General features: G+C 42.1%; 1 protein-coding gene across 2 annotated transcripts in view; it reads left to right on the forward strand.

The window, feature by feature from the left end:
- The first annotated feature begins 1,878 nt into the window (after positions 1–1,878).
- ddr1 (discoidin domain receptor tyrosine kinase 1) overlaps positions 1,879–20,483 on the forward strand; it is a 79,776-nt gene continuing 61,171 nt past the window's right edge. The window contains exon 1 of one of the 2 annotated variants that reach the window (XM_062973682.1): positions 1,879–2,281. The gene's annotated coding sequence lies outside the window, so the exon portion shown is untranslated. The remainder of the gene's footprint in view (positions 2,282–20,483) is intronic. The other variant, XM_062973683.1, reaches the window with a different exon arrangement.

Genomic DNA, 20,483 nt, shown 5'->3' on the forward strand with positions numbered 1-20,483 from the left:
GGATGTAGGTATTTATCCCCTGGCCCCTGGTGGCACAGTGTGTTAAAGCGCTGAGCTGCTGAACTTGCGGACCAAAAGGTGCCAGGTTCAAATCCCGGGAACAGAATGAGCATCCGCTGTTAGCCCCAGCTCCTGCCAACCAACAGTTCGAAAACATGCAAATGTGAGTAGATCAATAGGTACCGCTCCGGTGGGACGGTAACGGCGCTCCATGCCGGCCACATGACCTTGGAGGTGTCTACGGACAACGCCGGCTCTTCGGCTTAGAAATGGAGATGAGAGCACCAACTCCCCAGAGTCGGTCACTCTCGACTTAATGTCAGGGGAAAACTTTTACCTTTAACCTATTTATCCTTGTGTGTAGGTTTTCTGTATATTAGATTTTATCTTGTATGTGACTTTTTATGATTGTTTTTATCTTTGTTTGATGTTTTATTGCTGATTGATCTGTTTTATTGTTTGTGTTTGCTGTTATATTGCTGTTCCGGGCTTGGCCCCATGTAAGCCGCCCCGAGTCCCTTCGGGGAGATGGGGCGGGGTATAAGAATAAAGTTATTATTATTATTATTATTACAGTAGAGTCTCACTTATCCAACACTCACTTATCCAACGTTCTGGATTATCCAACACATTTTTGTAGTCAATGTTTTCAATGCATCATGATATTTTGGTGCTAAATCCGTAAATACTGTAATTACTACTTAGCATTACTGTGTATTGAACTACTTTTTCTGTCAAATTTGTTTTATAACATGATGTTTTGGTGCTTAATTTGCAAAATCATAATCTAATTTAATGTTTAATAGGTTTTTCCTTAATCTCTCCTTATTATCCAACATATTTGCTTATCCAACGTTCTGCCGGCCCGTTTATGTTGGATAAGCGAGACTCTACTGTATTACATTGTGAGTCCCAATTGTTGATTGGGTTTGTGGGTGACCAGGACATCTAGAAATGGCAGTTTTCCTTAATTTCCTTTTTTCCATGGTGAACTGGATGTTTGGGTGGATGCTGTTGAAGTGATCCAGGAACTTGCTGAGTTCTTCTTCTCCATGGTTCCAAAGGCTGAACCATATTGTGGGCTTTTTTGTTGCTGTTTCCAGGGCTTGTTTCTCAAAGTGTTCCAGAAATTAGCTATGACGGGGCTGAGCGGGCTCCCCATGGCTACTCCATCTTTCTGATCATACAATTCATTGGGGCCGAGCTGTGGCGCAGGCTGTTGAGCAGCTGCAATAAATTACTCTGACCATGAGGTCATGAGTTCGAGGCCAGCCCGTGGCGGAGTGAGCACCCATCAATTAAAAATAAAAAATAGTCCCTGCTTGTTGCTGACCTAGCAACCCGAAAGATAGTTGCATCTATCAAGTAGGAAATAAGGTACCACTTATAAAAAAAGTGGGGAGGCAAGTTTAACTAATTTACGACCTGGAATGAGGAAGTGCCCTCAGAGTGGATGATGAAGCAGCTGCTCCCCCCTGTGGCCAGAATCGAACATCCCCTCAGGAGAAGGTTAAATTGCCTCTGCGTCTGTCTGTCTCGGTCTCTGTTTGATGTGTTTATGGGCATTGAATGTTTGCCCTATGTGTGTATAATGTGATCCGCCCTGAGTCCCCTTCGGGGTGAGAAGGGTGGAATATAAATACTGTAAATAAATAAATAAATGTCCCACTAGAAGTAGCTTGTGGTGAGGTAGTGGTGAAGCAGCCCTTTGCCAACAGCTGAGCGAAAAGGCGTGAGTTCCTTTCAGAGAGGGGCCGGTGGGGAAAGCCAAGCCAGGCTGAAAGGGAGGGAAGGGGGCTGTGAGCTAGCTGGAGAAGAAAGAAAGAGAGAAAGAACAAGGGAGAGAGAGAGAGAGAGAAAGGAGGAGAGTGGGGAGGGGCATCCCTAGGCCTGCCAAACCCACCCAGAGCCCAGCCTGTCGGAGTCGGAATCTCCGCCCCAAAGCGCCTGTGAGTGAGCTCGGTATTGGGGAGGGAAGAGGCAAGGGCTGGATGAGCTCAGTCCGGAGCAACTGGCCGAGCAACTTCGCAGCAGGAGGAGGAGGAGGAGGGCTGGCTGGCCCTGGCAAAAAGACCCGAAGCGAAGAGGAGCTTCTCTTGGGACCCCTTCCCCCGCCGCACAGCTTCCTCTCCCTCTCCTTTCTTTCCCTTCTCCGACTGGATTACAAAAAGAGTCAGCCGCACCGCCTGAGAGTCCTGTCGGGAGTTGAATCGGAGTGGATTTGTTCTCTTTCTCTCCCTCTCTCTCTCCAAAACGCGGCTTCAGCTGGGAGCCAGGAAAGGTAATAAATAATCACATGCCTAATTTGGTTCACCTATTTGGTTATATTCGGGGGACGGGCGGGGGGGGGGGGGGGAGGGCAGGACACATATCCAAAGGGAAATAAGGGTATTAAACAAACCCCAAACAGAGCTGCCCAGTTTCTGGTCTCGCTTCGGCTTGGAGCCAGAGTCACCTGCTCCTGGGCAGAAGTGGATTCTGGACTCCGGTGGAAATCCACTCAAAAGGGAAAAGGGGAAGCAGGACTTCTCCACTTGGAGTTCAAGCTCGCCAACGTTTAGCTATTAAAGCAAGAATGCCTCTGAGCACGAGCAGAGCGTCTTTTTCTCTCGATAGTAAGCATCAGGAAGTCTTCAAAGGGCTTTTGGCTGCACATTGGCATAATAATAATAATAATAATAATAATAATAATAATAATAATAATAATAATAATACATCACACAGTCCTAGACACTTGGGAAGTGTTCGACTTGTGATTTTGTGATATGAAATCCAGCATGTCTATCTTGTTTGCTGTGTCATAATAAAATAATAATAAAATAACAACAACAACTTCTGACCATGGGCAGAGTCTTTCTCCACCAAGGTATGACATTATGAATGTTTGCCAGCACTTTTATGTGGACAATCCATTGCACCATAATCATGATATGTTGTCGAAGGCTTTCATGGCCGGAATCACTCGGTTGCTGTGAGTTTTCCGGCCATGTTCCAGAGGCATTTACTCCTGACGTTTCGCCCACATCAATGGCACCCTCAGAGGTTGTGAAGTCTGTTGGAAAAAAGGCAAGTGGGGCTTATATATCTGTGGAAGGCCCAGGGTGGGAGAAAGAACTCTTGTCTGTTGGAAGCAAGTGTGAATGCTACAATTGGCCACCTTGATTAGCATTGAATGGCCTTTCAGCTTCAAAGCCTGGATGCTTCCTGCCCAGGGAAATCCATTGTTGAGAGGTGTTGGCTGGCCCTGATTGTTTCATGTCAGGACTTCCTCTGTTTTCTGAGTGTTGTTCTTTATTTACTCTCCTGATTATAGACCAGTGGTCCTCAGCCTGGGGTCCCCAGATGTTTTTGGGCTACAACTCCCAGAAATCCCAGCCAGTTTACCATCTGTTAGGATTTCTGGGAGTTGTAGGCCAAAAACATCTGGAGACCCCAGGTTGAGTACCACTGTTTTAGCGTTCTTTAAATACTGGTAGCCAGATTTTGTTCATTTTCATGGTTTCCTCCTTTCTGTTGAAATTGTCCACATGCTTTTGTTTAGGCCCATCCTTTTGTTTCTGCAGAAGTTGGCATACTAGTAATAATAATAGTGATACTTTTGTATTTAATGTGTTGTCAAAGGCTTTCATGGCCAGAATCACTGGGTTGCTGTGAGTTTTTTGGGCTGTATGGCCATGTTCCAGAAGCATTCTCTCCTGATGTTTCGCCGACATTTACGGCAGGCATCCCCAGAGGTGGCCTGTTGGAAACTGGGCAAGTGAGGTATGTATCTGTGGAATGTCCAGGATGAGAGTAAGAGGCAAGTGTGAATGTTGCAATTGGCCACCTTGATTAGCACTGAACGGCTTTGCAGCTTCAAAGCCTGGCTGCTTCCTGCCTGGGGGATATTCCACAGATATATAAACCTCACTTGCCTAGTTTTCAACAGACCTCACAACCTCTGAGGATGCCTGCCATAGATGTGGGCGAAACATCAGGAGGTCATGCTTCTGGAACATAGCCATACAGCCCAAAAAACTCACAGCAACCCACTTTTGTATTTGTTACCCACCTCTGACCATGGGCAGAGTGCCTTTCTCTGCCAGTGACCAACCAGCACTTTTGAGTGGAAATTGGCTTAATAATAACAATGATAAATTTTTATTTGTTATCCATTTCTCCTCAAGACAACATTGTAAAAATACACCAATAAAAACATAAGACCATTAAAACACATATATTAAAAGACTTGGGGGTCAGTGTGTCCCCTCATCGTATTTGAGCTTTGAGGCGAAATGATTTCTCTATGCGTTTGGTGCTGTTTTCGGTTCATTCCTTCCTTCTCTTAACTAGATGGATTTCCTCTTTGGAAGGAAAAAAGGGGCTTTGAGTTTGCTGCCAGGAGATACAGCCAATGCATATTGATATGGAGACATATGCCAGACAACGGTTGCATACTAATATGCTCATGAAATCCTTTCCTTGCAGGGTTTTGGTCACATCTGAAGCATTGTTGGGTCTGCAATTCGGGGAAACATTATTCACTTTGGCACAGAGGATAGATTCTGATCATGGGGTGCATCTACATTAAAGACTGAATGCAGTTTGATACCACTAGGTTCAATACTATGAAATTGTGTGTAATTTTACGATGTCTTTTGCTTTCCCTGCCAAAGAGCGCTGGAGCCCCACCAAGCTACAACTCCATGATTCTATAGCATTGAGCCATGGCAGTTCAAGTGGTATCAATCTGCATTAATTGAATAGTGTAGATGCACCCAAGGTTTCCCCACTCTGTGAGGACTCAAGCTTCCACCCACTGAATAATTTAATATGGATTTCCTTTTGAATGTGAGAGGTATCCCTCAGCAGAACAAGTTGGAGACCCCCAGCATGAGCAAAATTGCCTTTGGCTTCCCATTTTTCAGGGATGACGCCAGCTGTTCGGAGAGGCAGGTGGGCTGCAAGCGTCTGTGCTTCCTGCACGTGTGCCGGGAATGCGGAGTGGCTCTGCTGAACAAGTGCCTTTGAGTAGTCCAGCAAATGCTGACTTAACAAAGACGGCAGCCAACCATCCCTCGGCATAGTTTCTTTGTAGACGGCAACCACGCACTTAAATTTAAAAAATTAATATTTGGAATAGAAAGGGTAGGGAGAACAAGGCTGGACGGAGTTGTTGTAAGATTTATGAGAGAGACAATATAGCGGAAGCACTTGGAACACTTAGGAAGTACATAGTATACAATTGTGCATGATTGTTATTGCTAGTAGTACCATTAGACCTCACTTCAATTACCTGTTGTTTGACGTCAGATCTGCTTTGATTTATGCCAGTCCTGATAATGGAAACCCTGGTTACACTATGTAACAAATTTTGAAAAGAATTCGGTTCCTGGTTAGAAAGTGTTATTTCTTGTTTAGTTGTGCGGTACTTACTTTGAATGTAGTTGTTATACTCTAAAAAAATTTGCTTTTGTAGCTGCCACAGACTTTGTTGAATTGGTTGAGACTGTCAGATATTCATTGAAAATCTATAGCAAAATGTGCTACAGGGTGCCCTGCAAAAAGGAAGTTTTTTCAGTTTAATAAACCTTTTCTATGCTTTTATTATATAATCAATTACATTTATAACCCAGGAAATGACATTTATAACCCAGGAATAAAAATTGGGTTACATAGTGTCATCAACAATAACTACTCAGTGGTTGCTTTGAGTTTTTCAGGCGGTATGGCCATTTTCCAGAAGCATTCTCTTCTGATGTTTCACCCACATTTTGACAGGCATCCTCAGAGTTTGTGAGGTCTGTTGGAAACTAGGCAAGTGAGGTTTATATTTCTGTGGAAGGTCCAGGGTGGGAGAAAGAACTCTTGTCAGTTGGAGGTAAGTGTGAATGTTGCAATTCATCACCTTGATTAGCATTGAAAAGCCTTGCATCTTCAAGGCTCCCATTCTGGACCTTCCGCAGATATATAAACTTCCCTTGCTTAGTTTTCAATATGCATCACAACCTCTGAGGATGCCTGCCATAGATGTGGATGAAACATCAGGAGATAATGCTTCTGGAACATGGCCATACAGCCTGGAAATCTCACAGCAACCCAGTGATTTTGACCATGAACGCTTTCGACAACACATACTCAGGTCTTGCGAACTCAGAACTGTGGCTTCCTGGATTTCCCTCTGTCCAAACATACAAGATGGAAGTAGTATGGCATAGGCAATTCCAACATTGGCTTTAATGATGAGAAAACACACTAAAGCAGACATAGGGTGCATCTACACTGAAGAATTAATTCAGTTTGACATAACTGGAACTGCCATGGTACAAAGCTATGGAATAATGGGAGTTGTAGTTTGATGAGGCATTAGCTATATTTGACAGAGAAGACCTTGTTAAACTACAACTCTCCAAAATTGCATAGCATTGAGCCATTGCAGTTAAACTGGTGTCAAACTGCATTGATTCTACAAGCATGTGTATGTACACTCTTAATCAATTGCTGAACTGACACTTAGATAAATCCCATGTGACTCTGTCTGTTATATAGTCTGTTTTTCATATTTACTGGGTTAGGGACATAGGACCCCTGAGAAAGTTGAAAAATGTGAATAAACGAATGGGTATATTTTCCCTGGAACAAATACCTCTCTAGGAATTTCTATAATTTCACTGGAAGTCCAACATAGAATCACATTGGAGAACCTAGAGATTTCTAGAGAGGTGACAAAAGGAAATTGACAAAAAAGTCATAGTGGGGACCCAGAAATTGCTGGAGAGAACATATCATATTTAATCAAATTTGCAAAATTTGTAACCACCAATGTGAAGGGTTGACCGTAGCTAGGTTTTAGCGCTGGATTTGTGTCTGAGTATTTATCATATGTAATGAGTGAATGCATGAGATCATCCGGTAGATTTGGCATCGCTTGATGTTTTTCAACCACCTTGTCATCTAATGAGTCAGCTTCAAGAGCAGTAAAACTGGAAAAAGTTTTGTTTTGGACTTGCAGCTTCCAGAATCCCCCTTAGCTAAAATAGCTAATGGCATGCATATTGGCTGGAATATTTTGGGAACACCAGAGTGAATCCACACGGTTGAATTAATACAGTTTGAAACCACTTTGACCTCCATGGCTTTTGAATATGGAATCATGAGATTTGTAGTTTAGAGAGGCACGGGCACTCTTTGGATAGAGAAGACCTTATAAAATTGCAAGTTCTATAATTCCATAATGTTGAGTCATGGCAGTTAAGTAGTGTCAAACCATATTAATTCTACTGTGTAGATGCACCCTTGGAAGCCCACATATTGAGTTGGATCACATTTTGCTAGATTTTTCTAGCAAAAGTTTCTATTACTAATACCTATTGATAAACCTATCTTTCAGGAATTTGCCTATTCCCCTTTTACTTTTCATCAATCATCTGAGAGAGTGAGCCTAATGCAGTGGTTATAGTCTTATTCCACCTTCGCATAAATATAGTTTTTGGATTCCACTTTAACTATAAGAGGTGTGTGCTATGTAATCTCAGGAAATGGTGTTTGGGAAATTACTAGAATATTTTGGCTGAGTAGCCTGAGGCCTCATCTACACTGCCATTATGATGCAGTGTAGATGCATTATACTGCACTAAATGGTCAGTGTAGACTCATATAATCCAGTTCAGTGCGTTGAGCCATAATATAGGACCACTAGCAGTCACAGTCTTGTAGTCTGACTGGCTTCACAGGGTTATTGTATACTGGATAGAAGAGAGAAGATCAGAACCACAGAATACCACTTTGAGTTCATTAGAAAGAGTGATGGTGAAATATACTGATAAATGTAACTACTAAAATAAAATCAAAATAAAGGTATCCAGCATGGTGCAGTAGTTTGGACTACAACTCTGGATTCAAATCCCTGCTTGGTCATGAAAGCCCACATTGGACAAGTTGCATACTCTTAGCTTCAGAAAATCCCATGATGTTTTAGAGCCCCCATTTGCCAGAAACAGCATGAAGGCACACAGTGGCCATCTGAAATTGATAAAAATTGTTCTCCATTGGCTTGATGTTGTGCCGAAGTGTGCAGAATGATATCTCTATTTTCAGAGGCACATTGTACTTCTCATGATGTCAGACCACTCAGTGTTGGAGATAGAAGCTCCGAACCAGTACAATAATTTGTCTGAGCGTAATAGTTTTCCCAATAGTTACCCATGAATATGTGTTTATCTCCCGTATAAGTCAATGACTACCATATTGGAGAAAAGTAAGTTTGGTCCACAATCTTGAGCATGTTTATTTGAGAAGCTGAGTACAATGGGGTTTACTGAAAGTGTTCTTAAGATTATGCCCCCAATTACCCTAGATTGCAACCCTTGGTTTACTTATATGGGAGGGATTAAACCCAATGAAACACAGCAGCAGGACTTACTGTATGGATTTTGTTCCCTTCTATATAACATACTGGAGCCAACATGAAATTTGCAGAACTGTGTTCTTTGCCCAGTTCGGGTGGAGACAGATTGTTCCTTGCTCTGATTGTGAGAAAAGTTCAGTTTCTGATGCGAATAGGCCAGTGATTTAGTCTAACATGCTTTAGGGGTTAGTTCCTTCGATATTTTGGGACTTGTGCTATCAGTCAGTTTCAACCAGTTGGTCTATTGTAACAAGGAATGAGAGAGTGCTTGTGGCCACAGCAAGGGTGCAAACTTGGAGACACCCCAGAGAGTCCTGTTTTGATTTTTCAGAACATAGGAGTTCATCACAGTTTGTTTTTCAGAAACATAGTATATAACTTCTAATGACACATAAATGACGATAATATAATTAATTCAATTGTTCTTTCCTATCCACAAATTCTGTATCCATGGATTCACCATTCATGACTTGAAGATATTCATATCTATATGTAGCGATATATTCATATGTATACATAATCTTTATATCTATACAGGTAGTCCACAAAATATATATAGCCTTGGATATTATAGGGAAGGGTTAACACCCCTGTGGCATTTGTTTTGTTGTCTGTGCCCCTGTTCAGAAGATTTAACCACACTTTCTCTCTCTGTGATAATTGGGTTTTGAAAAAAAAAATGGCTTGTTGTGGAAACAAAGATTGGTGATAGAGCCTCAGTTGACACACCTTTTCCACATGATAACTGTTTCTGGAGTGAATTTCACTTCCAGATATAGATATATGTATACAAATATATAGAGATAGATAATGTATACAAATATCCCCCAACATTCAAATCTTCATTTTTCCACGTTATATAAGGGGTCCCATGTTACTATTCCAATTTATATAATGGGACTTGAGCATCTATGAGTTTTTGGTATCTACTGGGGGTCCTGGAACCAAACCCCAGTGGATACCAAAAACCCATTGTAATAATAAAATAAATAAGTGGGCCTTGAAAATAAGTGTTATATTACACATCAGTGATTCTCAGTCTTTGGTCCTGCAGATATTTTGGACTTTGCCACTCAGAAGCCCCTGGACATGGTCAGGAATTATGAGAGTTGAAGTCCCAAATGACTGCAACATGAAAGATTGAAAACTTTTTGTGTAGACTATTATGGTTCAGTATTTCAGTTCACCATATCATCTTCCAAATTAATTCAGTTCTCTTTTCCTCTCTCTTTCTAGTGCAGTGTTCTCAACCTGTGGGTCCCCAGATGTTTTGGCCTTCAACTCCCAGAAATCCTAACTGCTGGTAAACTGGCTGGGATATCTGGGAGTTGTAGGCCAAAACACCTGGGTACCTACAGGTTGAGAACCACTGCTCTAGTGGATGTATAGCATTTTGTGTCTAATAAGCATACTGAGGTAGAACCAACATGTTGGATAATTTGAGTGTTGGACTAGATTTTGGGAAGATCAGAATAGGAATTCCTGCTCTGCTAAAGAAAGGCATTGGATGACCTTGAGCAAATCATGTTACCTTGACTTTAAAGTAAGGCAATAGCAGACGCCTTCTGAGTCAATATTGTCAAGAAAATCCTGTGATAAGATCAGCTTAAGTTGGAGTCCCTTAGAAAACACATAAGAGAAACATGTGATCAGCTAGAAAAGAAGTAGTTTAAGGAAGAAACAACCAACAACGTTCAGCTTAAGCGGCTGAGGGGGAAAAGGAAAGGGCCTGAGGCCAGGAATTGTGGGAGTTGAAGTCCAAAACACCTGGAGGGCCAAAGTTTGTCCATGCTTGATCTAGAGATTCCTAGAGAGCTGTTTCTCTCTCGAAATCTCTACGTCTTCCAGCATGACCACAAGAAATTGACAATAGAATCATACTGGAGGATCTAGAGATTCCTGGAGAGAAATTTTTAATAAAAAAACTGGAGAGCAAACCAGCTGCAACCAGCTGCAATGAATCACTCTGACCAGGAGGTCATGAGTTCGAGGCCCGCTCGGAGCCTGTGTTTGTCTTGTCTTTGTTCTATGTTAAAAGGCATTGAATGTTTGCCTATATGTGTAATGTGATCCGCCCTGAGTCCCCTTTGGGGTGAGAAGGGTGGAATATAAATGCTGTAAATAAATAAATAAATAAATAAATAATCACATCCATTTCCTCCCAAACCTGTTTCTGTCTTATACACTGATGGTGCCACTTGGCCCATGCACTGGAAAATGAATGTGCATCTATCTATTTGTGTATCTGAAGACTTTTTACTGTCACTTTGCCAAACAAAGTCTCTGAAAACTGCATCCAAAAATAAGACAGTCTATGCAATTAATCTCAGTGGCATAACAAAAGAAAAAGGGATTTGGATGGAGGAGGGAAAGGAAGGATTGCTTCTTAGATTATTGCTATTATAATGACCAGCTAGGGTACTAGTGGAGTGTAGTGGTTTGTGGGCTGGATTGGGAATTTGGAAGAGTAGAGTTCAGTTTCCTGCCTATCCATGGAAACCCACTGGGTGAACATTTTACAAGGTAGTAGTGTTGGCTAAATGCAACAAAATCCATAAAACAGTGATAGCCTTTTAGGGATGCTAGCCAAAAAGTGGGTGCCTCTGGTGGTGCAGTAGATTAAACTGCTGAGCTGTTGAACTTGCAGACCAAAAGGTTGGCAGTTCAAATGTGGGGAGTGGGGTGAGCTCCTGCTGTTAGCCCCAACTGCCAACCTAGCAGTTCAAAAACATGTAAATGTGAGTAGATCAATAGGCACTGCTCCGGCGGGAAGGTAACAGTGTTCCATGCAGTCATGCTGGCCACATGGACAATGGCGGTTCTTTGGCTTAGAAATGGAAATGAGCACCAACCCCCGGAGTCAGACATGACTAGATTTAATATCAGGGGAAAACCTTACCTTACCTAGGCAAAAGCACAAAATATATCATGCATGTTAGAGCAAATCACACTCCCTTTGCTTCAGAGGAAGGCAATGGTAAGCCCCCTTCAAACCAATCTTGCAAAACAAATGTCAACAATAGTCCTGCGATAAGGTTGCCTTAATTCAGACTCGACTTGAAGGCTCATGGGAGCTTGTTAGAAATGAAGTACCATACATATTCATGTACTAGTTGACCTCATGGATAGGTCATTGATCAATTGACCCAGTCTTTTGGGTTGATTTTTGACTATGTGCATGAGTACTGGTATATAGGATAGTTCAGTGAAATAATGAGCTAAGTCAATGCCTCTGCTCTGCTTTATTTCTCTTGATCGTTGGAACTTGATGGAATAGCAATTACTAGATGGCAGCTGATGAAGGATGGAGCCCAGGGAGGATCTGGCTTCTTTGCAGAGCGGATGGTGGTCCTGGTTTCCTTCACTTCATCTGCTATGTACAATGCAACCCTGAGACCTGTTTTTTTGTATAGCAAGATTTTCCAGATAAAGGAACCGATACTGTGATTTGTCAGAGGCTGAACCCTTCATGTGTAGACATGGAAAGCAAAATGAAATCAACAGTGCTCTTAGACAACCTGTTGAATCGTTTCAAAATATTTAATAAGGGTTCTGTAATTGTTTTAAGTTGTCACTTTGAGATTTGTAGATAAAGCTGGGAGTATAAATGTTTTTAGAAACTCCTCAGTACTCTAAAGGCACCAGATCCCATCTGATCTTGGACGCTAAGCAAGGTCAACTTTGTTTGGTACTTGGATGGGAGATTGCCAGCAGATACTGGGTGCTGTAGGCTATATTTCAGAGGAAGGAGCTGGCAAAAGCATCTCTGAGCATTCCTTGCTTAGGGCAGTCCTATGAAATTGGAGAAATCGTGCCTCCCTGTAGATGTTTATGGACAGTGTTTCCCATAAATCCAAGCCTGCAGAGGAAATGATAAGAGAAGGAAAGTTGCCGGCTAATATCTAGAATGCCTCATAATTCCTGCCCCAGTCCAAATATTTTTCATTTTGGTTTAAAGTTCCTAGAAGCATTATTTCTCATCAAGGATAAATGTTGTGTGCAGGAAAGCAGTTTAGAAGTCCTGGCACGAGAGAGGGAACTGACAGAAAAGGAAGATATGAACTACTTCTTAATATAGGTTGAATTTTCCTTATTCAAAATGCCCGGGACCCTATGTGTTTTGGCTTTGGGATTGTGTGTGTGTGTAGTGTATTTGCAAATACTTAGAGTTATCTTAATGATGGGAGCCATGTCTAAATATAAAATTCACATATATTTTCATATTCACCATGTACACATAGCACAAGGATAGTTTTAGGTAACGGTAAAAGGTTTTATCCTGACATTAAGTCTAGTCGTGTCCAACTCTGGGGGTTGGTACTCATCTCCATTTTTGCTGCAGAGCCAACTTTATCCATAGACACCTCCAAAGTCATGTGGCTGGTATGACTTCCTGGAGAGCTGTTACCCTCCCGCCAAAGTGGTACCTATTGATCTACTTGTATTTGCATGGTTGACAGAAGCTGGGGCTAACAGTGAGAGCTCATCCTGCTCCCCAGATTCAAACCACTGACCTTTTGGTCAGCAAGCTCAGCAGTTTAGCCTGCTGCGCCATCGGGGCCTCCTCAGGGTAGTTTTAGGCACAATCGTTTTAATAATTATGTTCTGAAACAAAATGTGTGTGCATTGAGCTATCCAAAAGCACAGGTGTCATTATGAGTGCATCTATACCAGCCATGGGCAATTTTCGGCCCTCCAGGTGTTTTGGAGTTCAACTCCCACAATTCCAAAACACCTGGAGGGCCAACGTTTTCACATGGCTGATCTATACTATCAAATAAATGCAGTTTGACCACATTTTAACTGCCATTGCTGTATGCTATGGAAATATGGGAGTGGTAGTTTTGTGAGCCACCTGCATTCTTTAGCAGAGATGTCTGAAGACCTTATACAACTACAACTCCCCATGATTCAACAGCACCGAGCCATGCCAGTTATAGTTCTGGCCAGTTGGCTCCATTTGACCATGTAGATGCACCCTATCCGAGCCATTCTTATGAACCTTTTTGGATTTTGAAGCATTTCAGATTTCCAGAAAAGGGACACTAACCTGTACTAAAAAATTCTTTTCACAAGACAGCCACCCTCATCTCCAATAAGCCGCATGATAGGGTTGGTGTAATTTAGAAATGACTTCAAGGCACACAGAAACAAAAGGATAAATTGGGGAAAAGGTGTGTGTTCCAAATTGAGTTTATTGGAGAAGCAATAGAGTAAGGAAAGTGGAAGGAAGTTGATGGAGGAAGATAGAGAACAAAAGGATGAGATGTTCTAGTCAAGGTGGTATAACTCGTCCTGTCACTATATAACTCTACAGCAGAATAATTAACTGAGTTTAGTTTCTCTATTAATAAAGATAGTGTATTATTGATCAAGTAAGGAAACCTTGGTAGGTTTCCTTACAAATAATCGCTCCTCGTGGAATGTGTAGCTGAGTCAGCAAGCAGTCTTTGAAATTAAAACCTGAAGGGAATTTGGTCAGGAAAGTGGGTATGCTTAAGACAAAAATGGAATTAACAGTGTTTGAGCAAAGAAGGCTACAGAGTTGTAAGAGGACAACTCTTATGATTCTGTAACATTGAGTCATGGTGATTAAAGTGGTGTCAGGCTGCATTAATTCTACAGTGTAAATGTACCCACAGATTTGATTGTTTTGAAAAAGAAAAATACTAACCCTGCTTGTGATGAAGACAAGCTTGAAAAGAAGAACCAAGAGCAGTGTGTTGAATAGGTTTCATAGTTCTTAAAGAGCAAGGAAAGCAAGATAAAGAAGCAACCTGACAATGTCTGATGCAGCAGTTAAAAAAGCTAGTGTGATGCTAGGCTGCATCAACAGGTGTACTGTATAGTTTCTAGACCAGTGTTTCTCAACTTGTGGGTACCCTGATGGCACAGTGTGTTAAAGCGCTGAGCTGCTGAACTTGCGGGCCAAAAGGTCCTAGGTTCAAATCCCGGGAGCGGAATGAGCGCCCACTGTTAGCCCCAGCTCCTGCCAACCTAGCAGTTTGAAAACATGCAAAAGTGAGTAGATCAATAGGTACCGCCCCGGCGGGAAGGTAACGGCACTCCATGCAGTCATGCAAGCCACATGACCTTGGAGGTGTCTATGGACAATGCTGGCTCTTCAGCTTAGAAATGGAGATGAGCACCAACCCCCAGAGTCTAACACGACTGGACTTAACGTCAGGGGAAACCTTTACCTTTACCTTAGTGAACTGGCTGGGATTTCTGGAAGTTGTAGTCCAAAATACCTGGGAGCCCACAGGTTGGGAACAATTGGTCTTGATCAAGGGAAGTCATAGTCCTATCCTATTCTGCTTTGGTTAGACCTCATCTGAAATACTGTGTCCAGTTCTGGGCAGCACAATTCAAGAAGGGTATTGACAAGCTGGAACGTGTCAATACGTGAAGGACAACTAAAATGGTCCCTATGGGGAGCGGCTTAAAGTGCTGGGTACGTTTAGCTTGGAGAGGAGAAGGCTGAGAGGGGACATGATAGCCATGTTTCAATATTTGAAAGGATGTCACATTGAGGAGGATAACTTGTTTTCTGCTGCTCTGAAGACTAAGACACAGAGCAGTAGATTCAAATTGCAGGAAAAACGATCCCATCTAAACATTAGGAAGAACTTTCTTACAGCAAGAGCTCTTTAATAGTGAAACATGCTGCCTGAGAGTGCGGTGTAGACTCCTTCTCTGGAGGTTTTAAAGTAATGACTGGATGGCTATCTGTTGGGGTTGCTTTGATGGTGCTTTTCCTGCATGGCAGAATGGGGATGGACTGGATGTCTTTTGTGGTCTCTTCCATGATTCTATGCTTCTGTTCATGAAAAATTGCAAAATAGCAACGTTCGTGTTCAAAAATTGACTATCTCTGGCCACCAGATGTTCTTTTTTATGTAAAACAACAACAAAATGGCGGAGGAATAAGAAAGATATTTTCATGGCTCTCTGCCTGTGACCTTCCGCTCTGGCTTGATGCTGTCATTAGATAAAATTCTAAGATAAATGAATTCTAGAGATGAGCTGATATTGAAATTGTTGTTGTCCTCTGCAGGAAACTTGGGGCTGAGTATGATCTGGAAGGATTTAGCCTGAGGTCAGCATACTGACCATAAATGTGTACGGTGCACCTTTAGTATGCATTGGGATTTGCTTCTAGGAACCCTATAGATACCAAAATTCATTGCTGCTCAGATCCCATTATATACCGTAAAATTGTATCTTTTATATAAAATGGCAAAGTCAAGGCTTGATGTTGGGAATTTAAAAATATATACAGCCTACTGGCTGTTAGGAATTGTGAGAGTTGAAGTGCAAAACACCTGGAGGGCCGTAGTTTGCCCATGCCTATGTTAGACAGTAGTTTCCATGTTCCGTCTTTCTTAGGCATCCTGACTAGGACTGATATGAGGTGTGGCCCAACATCATCTGGAGCTTATCAACTTATCAACTTATTCTGCTTCCTTATATAATGTTAAAGCATTACATTTTTCATGGAGAGAAAAAGCAGGGTATAAATAAACATACTCACCACCACCATCATCAAAGCAAAGAACAGCCCTCTATATGATATTGGACTGCAATTCCCAATATTCTTCACTTAATCTAGATGAAGAATATTGTGAATTCTTCTAGAAATGGCATATACTGGGCGTTATAAGCTAACATCTGAAAGCCTGTATCCTAGTGAGTAGGACCAGAGCTTCAAACAGTTACTTTTTGAACCACATTTTCTAGCATTCTCAGTCAGGATGACCTGAAGGAGCAAGATTTTTATCATTCTGGGGCTGTCTTCATAGACCTGTCAGCAGCATATGATACTGTAAATCATCGCCTTCTCCTGAGAAAACTTTATAATATCACAAAGGGCTACCACCTCACCTGCTTCATAGAAAATCTGCTACTAAACAGGAGCTTTTTGGTTAAATTCTAGAGAAGCAGATGGCAAAAACAGAAGAACGGCCTACCTCACGGGAGCATGCTCTCTCCATCAGTGTTCAACATTTACACAAATGACCAGCCACTGCCAGAAGAATCAGAGAGTTTCATCTATGCTGATGATTGTGCCATCACCACTCAGGCAGGGAGCTTTGGAATGGTTGAATAGAAGCTCTCTGAAGCTTTGGGTGGTCTTACTGCCTATTACAGGGAAAACCAGCTAAAATACAGACATATGTTTTTCATCTTAAGAACAGACAAGCATCCCGAACTCTGAGGATTACCTGGGAAGGAATCCCACTGGAGCACTGCAGTACGGCAAAATACTTGGGAGTTACCCTGGACCGTCCTCTGACTTACAAGAAGCACGGCTTGACTATCAAACAAAAGTGGTTGCTAGAAATAATATCATATGAAAGCTGGATGGCACTGCCTGGAGATCACAACCAGACACAGTGAAGACATCTGCCCTGGTGCTTTGCCACTGCTGCTCAATATGCATGCCCAGTGTGGAATATATCTCACCACATTAAAACAGTGGATGTGACCCTTAATAAGGCATGCCACATTATCACAGGATGTCTATGCCCTACACCACTTGAGAAATTATACTGTTTCACCGGTATTGCACCACCTGACATCTGTTGGGAAGTAGCAGCCTGTAATGAAGGACCAAGGCATTGACAGCTCTGGCCCATCGTCTGTTCGGATATCAGCCAGCACGCTAATACCTTAAATCAAGAAATAGCTTCCTAAGATCTACAGAGATACTCACAGACACACCTCAGTGAGCCAGAGTCCAAAAGTGGCAGGTTAAAACCCAGAACCTCAATCATTGGCTGATACCAGATGAGAAATTTCGCCCTGGCACACAGAAGACTGGGCGACTTGGAAGGCACTGAACAGACTGCTTTCTGGCTTGCTGAGATGTGGAGCTAATCTTAGGAAATGGGGCTACAAAGTGGAGCTCATGACATGTGAGTGTGGAAAAGAGCAAACCACAGACCACATATTACAATGCAACCTGAGCCCTGCCACATGCACAACGGAGGACTTTCTCTGACATCAGAGGCACTTCCAAGTGGTCAGCTTCTAGTCAAAGGAAATTTGGTGTAATGCCAAGCTTTTAATTTTATTTGTGTTTTCAAATACATTATAACTAAATCCTCAGTTCCCTTCTGATGTGATAAATAAAAATAAATAAATAAATTCTTACAGCTTTGCTTGTATACCTGGAATTTCAGTAAATACCTTGTGGGATTAACATCCAAACTAAACATGTACACTTGTGCAATTTTGGAAGCATGAGATCTTCCACTTCTTTCTTTTTAAAAGATTACCTACCATGCCTCACCTCCCTTTTGCCCCTTTGAAACCATTCATTGCGGTCTCTTTGCACGCTACAATATATTTCCTCCTCTGCATTAAGATTATTGCTGCGAGCAGCGTGCCAAGAAGGTTTATTACAGCCAATCTTTCAACACAGATGTATTTCTGAGAGATAGTATACTCCCCTAAAAGTATAAATGGCAGAAAGTATGGAAAGCTGCCACATTCTTTGATTTTTAAAAAATCTGTTTGGAGGGTCCTTTCTCCTCCACACTGCCTTCATTGTGCTATCATCCTAGCTCTCCCATGGATGGACAATATGCAGACTCTTGAGCCTGTTGACTTGGGGGCTGGTGATTGGCAGCTGAATTTCCATGATAATCCCTTGCAGAAAAGGATGCTTAACTCTTTGTTAAGGAGCCCCAGGAAGTCTTGTGACTTTCTCCCAGACAACAGCATTGACAGAATTTGAGTCTTGCACTTTTATTTTGATGTTACACAGAACCCATTTCTTTAGTTCTCACTTTGCCAGCATTGTTCCCAGTATGTTTCAGACTCATACACTCATAACATTAAATTTTGACATAATTAGGAACCCAGGATTTCAACCTGTGGTCCTAGAAATCCCACCCAGTTTACCAGCTGTTAGGATTTCTGGAAGTTGAAGGCCAAAACATCTGGTAACCCACAGGTTGAGAACCACTGCTATAAGCAGCCCCAGTTAGTAATCTGGCTGCCGACCTTTGTACTAATTGCAGTTTCCGAGCTGTCTTCAAAGGCAGCCCTACTGATTCTGCCAGTTGAGGAACCTGACAAGAAATATCTTGGAACTAGTCATTGGGGTTCCCTTCTAGAAAATGGTAGTAACAGCAGCCCTCAAAAAACTGTGTTAAAAAGGCGAAATGGACAAGTTGAGCATCCCAGAATTATACAGAACTCCAAAATATTCCACAATTGTCCATATGGGTCACTGAGATAGTGATATATTTCTTTTCTAATGGTTCAATGTACACAAATGTTCATGTGCAATTATTAAAAATGATTTTCAGGCTTTGTGCAAAGAAGCTCTTTCTTTGGAGGCTTTTTGACAGAGACTGGATGGCCATCTGTCAGGGGTATTTTGATTGTGCTTTTCCTGAATGGCAGAATGGGATTGGACTGGTTGGCTCATGTCATCTCTTCCAACTCGATGATTCTGTGATCATGTTTATACTTAGATCACATCTCCAAGCACTCATGATTTTTTAATCGTGTCAGAAGCAACTTGAGAATATACTGCAAGTCACTCTTGGTATGAGAGAATTGGCTGTCTACAGAGACGTTGTTCAGGGGATGCCTGAATGTGTTACCATCCTGGTGGGAGGCTTCTCTCATGTCCCCCCAAGCTAGAGCTGACAGATGGGAGCTCACCCTATCTCGCAGATTTGAACCCGCAACCCAACCTTCAGGCCACCAGGGTTTAACCTATTGCGCCACTCATGTTGTGTGTATATATATATATATATATATATATATATATATATATATACGCAAATACAGGTATTCCAAAATCCAAAACACTTGGTCCCAAGCATTTCAGGGTAGGGATACTCGAGCTTAAACAAATTAACTACATGTGTATATAGATACTTTTTTGCTATCAGTGGTTTTTGTGTTGTGGTCCCCTGTCTGCTATGGTACTATGATATGCTTGAAATCCAGCATTTCTACTGGCTACACTCTTGCAACCTATATCATAATAACCACCATCAATGCCTGAATGTTTAACAATAAAATACTAGAAACTGTTAGAAAGAGTAGATAAGAAGCTTGCATACTTACAGCATAAATTTAAGTAATACTTCTGTTTGTGGAGGTTGGTGAGTAGATAATTCCTCAGACTTCTTTCCCTATGTGTGAATCATACAAATACCTTGGCTGGAGTTATGCACAATGGGAGGAGATTTGAGCTTGGCTTTGTGTTCTTGGCACAAGGGCCATGTGTCAAAGCAAAGAGACTGGTGGTTGCCCAGATAGGTGTGTACCAAAACTCTAAATAAAGAAATGGCGATATAACTGACAGTGCTCTAAATATAACCGTGAGTAAGCATGATGTATGTTGTTAACGTAGTAATACCTGGTTATTCCTTATGCCACATGTGTCAAACATGAGACCTGTGGGCCGAATCTGGCCAGCGATGTCATTTTATGTGGCTCTCCAGATGCTGGTCTACAACTCTTCATTAAAGATCATGACTAGAGCTGATGGGAGTTGAGATATAGTAACATCGGGAAGGCTGCAGTTTTTTGTAGTTAATCAGGAGGATGGAGTTTGAATGGGCAAGATACAAGGCTTGTGGATATGATAAGGTAAAGGTAAAGGTTTTCTCCTGACATTAAATCTAGTCATGTCTGACACTGGGGGTTGGTGCTCATCTCCATTTCTAAGCTGAAGAGCCGGCGTTGTCCGTAGATGCCTCCAAGGTCATATGGCCGGCATGACTGCATGGAGCGCCGTTACCTTCCTGCTGGAACGGTACCTATTGATCTCACATTTTCATGTTTTCGAATTGCTAGGCTGGCAGAAACCGGGGCTAACAGCGGGAGCTCACCCCACTCCCTGGATGCAAACCACTGATATTTCGATCAGCAAGTTCAGCAGTTTAACCTGCTGTGCCACCTTTAAAAAGTCCTTTGACCTTTCGCCACACTCAGAGCCACTGATGCTGCTGGGTTGCAGTTCCCATTATCCCCAGTCCACATGGAGAATAATAAAAAGGATGGGAATTGATGTTCAGTAACATCTGGGGATTCAAACAGGGTAAAAACTAAAAAGCACCAACCACTG

This window comes from Anolis carolinensis, chromosome 2 (assembly GCF_035594765.1).
Source record: "Anolis carolinensis isolate JA03-04 chromosome 2, rAnoCar3.1.pri, whole genome shotgun sequence".
Lineage (NCBI taxonomy): Eukaryota > Metazoa > Chordata > Lepidosauria > Squamata > Dactyloidae > Anolis > Anolis carolinensis.